Below are 8,319 nucleotides of genomic sequence, written 5' to 3'. Positions count from 1 at the left end.
ATCAAACAATGCGTCTGAGGGTTTACACAGCTCTTTCCAGCCCGCTAGCACCAAATCCTCACAGTAGCTCAGAGTGGGAGGCAGCAGAGCGACCACTCCATCCCCCAGATGTGGAGACTGAGGCTCACAGAGGCTGAAAGAACTGACCGAGTTCACCCACCTAATAAGGTAAGTCAGGGCAGAGCTCAAATCCTATTCTACCTGCCAGCCCAGTGCTGCCTACGTAAAGGAATAGCAGAAGAGACACCAAGCCACTGAGGACCCTCCATATGACAAGCACTGTGCTAGCAGGGTTGGAAACACGAGGAAACAACAACAAAGATTTCTGCCTCACTGAGCTTCCGTTCATATGTAGCCATGTGACGCACACTGTAGATGGAAGGTGAATTCCAGAAGCCCACCACGCAATCTGCCTCGTTTTACTGCAACTTCAGCACTTCAGGCCTTGTATATAACTGTTAAGTACACTCAGGGACTTCCCTGGTGGTCCAGTGGTTAAGAATCTCCTTCCAATTCAGGGGACATGGGGTCAATCCCTAGCTGGGCAGCTAAGATCCCACATGCCAGGGGGCAACTAAGCCTGTTCCAGCCAACTACAGAGCCCACGTGCTCTGGAGCCCACATGCTGAAACTAAAGCCCGATGCAGCCAAAAAGACAATAAATAAATATTTTTAAATAAATACACACACACACACACACAGAGATGTATTTGTTTATACCTGTAATTGCTATAATTGCAAGATTCCATCATTATTATCCAGACAGTTTGGGCAATTCAAGCCAGGATCCACTTACTAGATTCAAAACTTCCAGCCCAGCTGCCTCATCCGAAGAGTGGGGATAACAATAGCACCTGCCTCACAGTTGGGTATGAAGATTCAACTAGTATAAATATGTAGGGTATTTTTATTATCTTTTTGGCTGCGCTGGGTCTATTAGCGGCATACAGGACCTTTGGTTATCCTTTTGGCACGTGGGATCTTTAGTTGCGGCATATGGGATCTAGTTCCCGGATCAGGGATCAAACACAGGAGCCCTGCATTGGGAGTGCAGCATCTTAGCCACTGGACCAGCAAGGAAGCCCCTGTAAAGTATTTAGAATGGTATCTGGCATATAAATTCATGCAATGTTAGTAGAATTAGTAGGATTGTGAGTATGATTATTAAAATTCTTACTATTGAAAGTTAAAATTGTGTTTTCCTCAAGGGGGCAAGGGAAGGAACTAGAAATGTAAACCCTAATTTAAGTCGGGCCCTGTCTATCACTTGCTGTGTGTCTTTAGGTGAGCCGCTTCACCTCTGTAAACTCCAGTCCACCTACCAACAAAATGGAGTGCAGTAACATCCATGACTTTTGGTCTCTTGTGAGAATTCACTGGTGTGTTGCACTTAGCACTGTGACTGGCACATATTCAACACTGAATAAGCAGTACCCACTGCTATAAGTACAACTGCACTCATCTCACACACTAGTAGAGTAATGCTCAAAATTCTCCAAACTAGACTTCAATGTACGTGAACTGAAAACTTCCAGATGTTCAAGCTGGATTTAGAAAAGGCAGAGGAACCAGAGATCAGATTGCCAGCATCCACTGGATCATAGAAAAAGCAATGGAATTCCAGAAAAACATCTGCTTCTTTGACGACACCGAAGCCTTTGACTGTGTGGATCACAATAACCTGTGGGAAATTTTTCAAGAGATGGGAATACCAGACCACCTTACCTGCCTCCTGAGAAATCTGTATGCAGGTCAAGAAGCAACAGTTAGAACCAGACATGGAACAACAGACTGGTTCCAAATTAGGAAAGGAGTACGTCAAGGCTGTATATTGTCACCCTGCTTAATTAATTTATATGCAGAGTACATCACGCAAAATGCGGGGCTGGAAGAAGCACAAGCTGGAATCAAGATTGCCGGGAGAAATATCAATAACCTCAGATATGCAGATGACACCACCCTTATGACAGAAAATTAAGAGGAACTAAAGAGCCCCTTGGTGAAGGTGAAAGAGGAAAGTGAAAAAGTTGGCTTAAAACTGAACATTCAAAAAACTAATATTATGGTATCCGGTCCCATCACTTCATGGCAAATAGATGGGGAAACAATGGAAATAGTGACAGACTTTATTTTCTTGAGCTCCCAAATCAATGCAGATTGTGACTGTATCCATGAAATTAAAAGATGCCTGTTCCTTGGAAGAAAAACTATGGAAAACCTAGACAGCAATATTAAAAAACAGAGGCATTACTTTGCCAACAAAGGTCCATCTAATCAAAACTGGTTTTTGCAATAATCACGTATGGATGTGAGAATTGCACCATAAAGAAAGCTGAGCTCCAAAGAATTGATGCTTTTGAACTGTGGTGTTGGAGAAGACTCTTGAGAGTCCCTTAGACAGCAAGGAGATCAAACCAGTCAATCCTAAAGGCAATCAGTCCTGAATACTCATTGGAAGGACTGATGCTGAAGCTAAAGCTCCAACACTTTGGCCACCTGATGTGAAGAACCGATTTATTGGAAAAGACCCTGATGCTGGGAAAGATTGAAGGCAGGAGGAGAGGGGGATGACAGAGGATGGGATGGTTGGATGGCATCACTAACTCGATGGCAATGAGTTTGAGTAAGCTCCAGGAGTTGGTGATGGACAAGGAAGCCTGGCATGCTGCAGTCCACGGGGTCGCAAAGAGTCGAAACTGAGTGACTGAGTGACTGAACTGAACTGATTGCTACCTAGCATCATTGTTGTCGTTACCTCTGAACTTCAATGAGTGGCAGCAAAGCAAATTTAATTTTGAAAATATGCATATTTTATTAGGAAAATTAATAGTGTGGCCTATTATATAATTAGATATTTCCTATTTGACCCTGGTTCTGATATGACAACTGGGAGGAATGTTTGACCCATAGGTGCTATCCAACACAATTTTTAATTTAATTGACTAGTATGTTGTCTTGAATTAATTAATATTCAAGATCCATTTCCTCTTTGCATCCTCTTCTTCACTTGTCCAGGAAGGAAGGATCTCCAAGGACTGGATAGATCTGTGAACATTATTGGACTAAAGAGTGGAGACACTCCGTATTAGGTGGTGAGAGGGGTAAGGAGGCCAGCTCTGATACCCAGCCCCCTCCTCACCTCCTGCCACCTCACCTCCTCCTCACCATCCCACATGGCACCAGCCCTGACACAGGACTAGATCAGCCTGGTGCCAGGCACTGGAGACTAGTGTTTTCTTTTTACACTGCCAGTCCCTCTTGTAAGTCTTCTGGCTCTGGATGGAGGGGATGGGTCAGCCTTTCTTCTTGATATTAAGAACTGATCAGGCTTCCCTGGTAGTACAGTGGTTGAGAATGTGCCTGCCGATGCAGGGGACATGGGTTCGATCCCTGTTCTGGGAAGATCCTACATGCCTCGTGGTGACTACGCTAGTGAGCCCACACGCAGCAGCTACTGAAGCCCATGCACCCAGGGTCCGTGCTCCACAAGAGAAGCCACCAGAATGAGTAGCCCATGCATCACAGCTAGAGAGTAGTCCCTGCTTCCTGCAACTAGAGAAAGCCTGCACAAATCAATGAAGACCCAGTGCAGCCAAAAATAAATAAATAATTTAAAAAAAAAGAATTAAGCCTTCAGTCTTCACACTGAGGGACCACAGAGGCAAAGCAAGACCCACACTGCCCTCCATTTCCACCGTGTCTGTGCGAAAGGCTGGCCTGTGTTGTCCAGCTCAGCTTGCCAGAGTCCTCTGCATTGGGAGGTAGTGCCAGTTCCCATCTCATTGTTCATTTCCTCAGGGTTCCTGGTGGCTCTGACAGTAAGGAGTCTGCCTGCAATGCGGGCGACCTGAGTTCAATCCCTGGGTCGGGAAGATTCCCTGGAGAAGAAAATGACAACCCACTCCAGTATTCTTGCCTGGAAAATTCCATGGACGAGCCTGGTGGGCTACAGTCCATAGGGTCACAGAGTCAGACACAACTGAGTGACTTCACTTCCACTTCACTTTTCTGGGGGGGGAAAGAACAAGTGGAATTTGGGTTTTCTTGTCTTCTTGGCCAAACTTCACCTTCACACTATCTCTCATTAGGCTATATGACAGAATGAATAAACAGACGAATATTTATACATTTATCACAGTGCCGACCTCAGGTAGCGTATCCTCTGACTTCGGGGGCACACCAGGCACTCTCCAGTGCTCTCTTTTCACTTAGAGACTGAGAGGACCGCAGGGTCCACGTGATGCAGCTACAAGAAAGTGGTGACTCTGGCTCCCTGAGTGTCTGTGTGGAGGAGCCCCTTCCAGCCCACATGGCCCAGGGTTGGTTATTAACACAGCATAGCTCAGACCATCCGGACTCTGTGGCTCAGGTGTGAAAGCAACATGGCTTAATTTCAAAGACATGCTGCACGTTGAGTATCAATAATCAGTATCAATCTCCTGAGAGTCAAACTGTCTAGTTTGTTTTAACTTCTTAACATATAGATATATGTATTTATTTGGCTGTGTTGGGTCTTAGTTGGGGCATGAGGGATCTTTCATCGTGGCACTCGGGGGTCTCTCTAGTTGTGGGGCACAAGCTCCAGAGCGCGTGGCCTCAGTAGTTAAAGCAAGCAGGCTGACTTTCTCAGTGGCACGTGGGGATCTTGGTTCCCTGACCAGTGATCAAACTCTGCATTGGAAGGTGGGTTCTTAGCCACCAGGCCACCAGGGAAGTCCCAAGGCTGTCTTAATTTCTTAAATTACATTGTTCTAGGATCCTAGGGATCATGACTGCTGAAGAGATAGGTCCTAGCAATCAAAATATAGCAGTCAGGAGAGGGGGGGAAAAGTGGATATCACCAAAAAAAGAGAAGCAACATAATAAAAATTGTATTCTTGGAAGACATTTTTGTTGTAACATGAAGATATATTGGAGGAGGTAGTGACTTGAAGGGCGGAGAACAAATAAGGCTAGGAATAAGAAAGATACAGGGGGAAGAGGCCATAAAATGGTGGCACTATGAGAATGACGGAAGATGATGGGAAGGGGGCCCTGGAGACTCCAGGCAGCCACGTGAACTTTGACCTTCCCTTTGCCCGTAGTCCTAGTGTCCCCAAATTACTTAGCTTCTCTTTATCTTCGCTTTCCTTGCCATCCCCACAAATGTAAGCAAGCTTAACCATTTTAAGCAAAGCACCACCTTTCTCAGCTGATAAAAAAAAAAAAAAAACTTGTTACTCATCATAGATCCACCTAGTCTTGGATCCTATCTCCTCCTCTTTTATTAAAAATATATATATATTAGTGCACACTTTTTTATTACATTAAAATCAAGTAATGGTCTGACAATAAAAAGATTGTTTATGGAATACTGTTATGTTCATCTTTACTTATAGGATGTTAAACCCTTAGAACTAAGGTTTTTTCCCAGAAAAAGATTCATGGAAACATCAATTGTTTTTCAGACTTGATAGTTGTTGCTTCAAAAGGTAATTTTACACAAATACTAAATTTAAAAAAAAACCCTTAGAACACAATGAATCACTTTTATTTCGATATGCATCCACATTTTAGAATTTCACGGTCCTAAACAGAAAATTGAAAAACACTGCAATTTACCAGGAATTTCAGGGATCTGCCATGCACACTGGGTTCTTTTTTCATCTATGCTGAGGACCGTGAGAAGCAGCAGCACCAAAACGAAAAAGTATGCACTGAATTCAAGGCTCTTTTTGTTCCAGTTGTCAGATTCCAAACTAAACCCAAATGGATTGCAAGTATGACCATACAAGAGCACTGTTTAAAACATCTTCAATTTTTAAAAGCAAAAGCCATTACTGGAAAAGAAAACAATGCATTCAGAGGGATCATGTGTGCTTACGAGTGTCTTCTGTGGCCTTTCTTCCAGTTTAACCACCAAGGACTTTGAGAGCTGGCAGGTCTGAGTAACCCTGGTGACTATTCTTCTCACTTTATTAAAACCTGAGCTAGAAAAACCTGCATCAGCGGATGATGACAGCAGAGGGTGGCAGGGCTGAGAACCTAACATTCATTTCCCAGGCTGGTGGAGAGTAAATAAGTGTGGTTCCAAAACTAAATGAGGGAGGTCAGAGACTCTTTCCAACCTTACCTGATGGTGTCCATCCAAAGCAAGGAGGTGTCATGGAAAGTGTTGGGTGGCGACATTGCCAAAAGGGAACTTGAGGAGGAGGAAGGAAAAGTCATCACCCCTCATAAAAGTTGGGGGAGGAGATATGGAGAAAGCTAGCACAACTGAGAGACTTCCCTTTCACTTTTCACTTCCATGCTTTGAAGAAGGAAATGGCAACCCACTCCAGTGTTCTTGCCTGGAGAACCCCAGGGACGGGGGAGCCTGGTGGGCTGCCGTCTATGGGGTCGCACAGAGTCGGACATGACTGAAGCGACTTAGCAGCAGGAATTCCTGAAGGGAGCAGAGGGGGTAACAGTCTATGCTTTGCCCAAGGGTGATAGTACAGAGTGGGGAAAAGGATGATGGCTCAGAAGAAGGAGCATCATTTAAGACAAAGAAAGAAACCAGGGGTGCAGAAGAAGCACACACACACACCCAGCAGCAGTCACACAGGCTATGACCTGAAATCTTCACATCTACTCTAACAAGCCACCCCAAGCTGGAGGGCTGTTGCAGGGAGGGAAGGAAGTAGGGGAAGGGAAGGGAGAGAAGGCAGAGACCCTAGGCCAGGTAATCAACAGCAAGGGGATTATGTGATGTGTATTTTCACGGTTGAGTCAGATGTGCCTCACCAGTTATAATGAGAATCAGTGTAAATGTACCTTCTTGATCCCAGAAGTTCAACTATGTGGAAAGTGGTTACACTTGACAGGATGATACTTTATAGCACAACTTCAGTTCAGTTCAGTTCAGTTCAGTCGCTCAGTCGTGTCCGACTCTTTGTGACCCCATGAATTGCAGCATGCCAGCTTAGGTATTTCAAATCAACAAAAAATTAGCATCATTTGCAGTAACTTAAGACAAACTGCCTTTGAATGGGGGTTTCCTTTCCAGTGGACTTCCCTGGTGGCTCAGATGGTAAAGAATCTGCCTGCAGTGCAGGAGACCCAGGTTCAATCCCTGGGTCTGGAAGATCCCTGGAGAAGAAAATGGCAGCCCACTCCAGTATTCTTGCCTGGAGAATTCCATGGACAGAGGAATTCTTTCCAGTACTTTGAGGTCTGTAAGACTTATCTAGAAAATTTACTCCTATGGAAAATGTTTGCAACCCTATGAACTGTAGCCCACCAGGCTCTTCCGTCCATGGAATTTTCCAGGCAAGAATACTGGAATGGGTTGCCATTTCCTCCTTCATGGGTTGGGAATCTTCCCAACCCAGGGATCAAACCCGCATCTCTTGCACTCCTGCCTTGGCAGGTGGATTCTTTTCCACTAGCACCACTTGTGGAAAATGAAGACTGCTTCAATCAAATAGGGGTTATAGGGGAGGGCCTGTGGTTTTTCTTTTTGATTAATTGCTGTAACACTGTCCTTCAAGGGGCTGAGGGAGTTTCACATTTTCTTTAGACATCATTAGACGCTGAGGCTCTTGCAGGACAACTTTGATGCTCTATGAATTCTGCCATTTTGCTAGCAGGGATATGACTCTTGGGCCCACCACTCCATTAGAAATATTAACTCCATTCATATTTTTGCTATAAATCTTACAAAAGGGATAGTGCTTTGGGTATTTATGTCCACATTCTATTTTAAGGCTGTATATTCACGTTTCATAAAGAGTCCGAGCTCATGGTGGCTGCCATCTTGCATTGCTGTTGCTCTCTCCTCCTCTTTACTGGAGATTCTGAGAGCTTTCAACTTTCTATTTTGACAGATTCTGCTAACAGAGGTGAATAATAGTAGCAAGGGAAAGCTCCCTTCTGAGAGGAAAAAAAATTTCCAACATAGAGAAATGCCTATCTTTTCCCTCAAACCATTTCTCCTGGTACCTGAGTGGGAATAATATATGGAGTCTGAATCATAGGTCCAGCTGACTTCAATAAAGACAGGAATACTTTTAGAATTGAAGCCACATGTTATAATGGTGGAGGAAAAGAGGGTAAGAAGTGACTCCCTCCTGACTTTGTGAAGCTTGCATGTTTACCACCAGATTTAATTTACTGATACATGAGAAAGAAACTTCTATAATATCTCTTCAAAGTATTCTTATCTTCAATTTTCAGTTATTCGTGGATAAGTCTAATTTTTATCAGTACCATGGGGCTTCCTACTTTGCCCACTCTTTATTGAAGACGGAAGTGAAATATATGAACTGACCTTTCATATCACACAGTTAATAGGAAGCA

The 8,319-nt window shown here is 44.2% G+C and overlaps 1 pseudogene; it reads right to left on the bottom strand.

Moving 5' to 3' along the window:
- Window positions 1-7,366: 7,366 nt before the first annotated feature.
- LOC133229410 (ubiquitin-conjugating enzyme E2 variant 1-like) lies at window positions 7,367-8,111 on the bottom strand (annotated as a pseudogene).
- Window positions 8,112-8,319: the final 208 nt, after the last annotated feature.

This window comes from Bos javanicus, chromosome 18, assembly GCF_032452875.1.
Source record: "Bos javanicus breed banteng chromosome 18, ARS-OSU_banteng_1.0, whole genome shotgun sequence".
Classification (NCBI taxonomy): Eukaryota; Metazoa; Chordata; class Mammalia; order Artiodactyla; family Bovidae; genus Bos; species Bos javanicus.
This window is presented reverse-complemented; position numbering and strand designations above follow the sequence as displayed.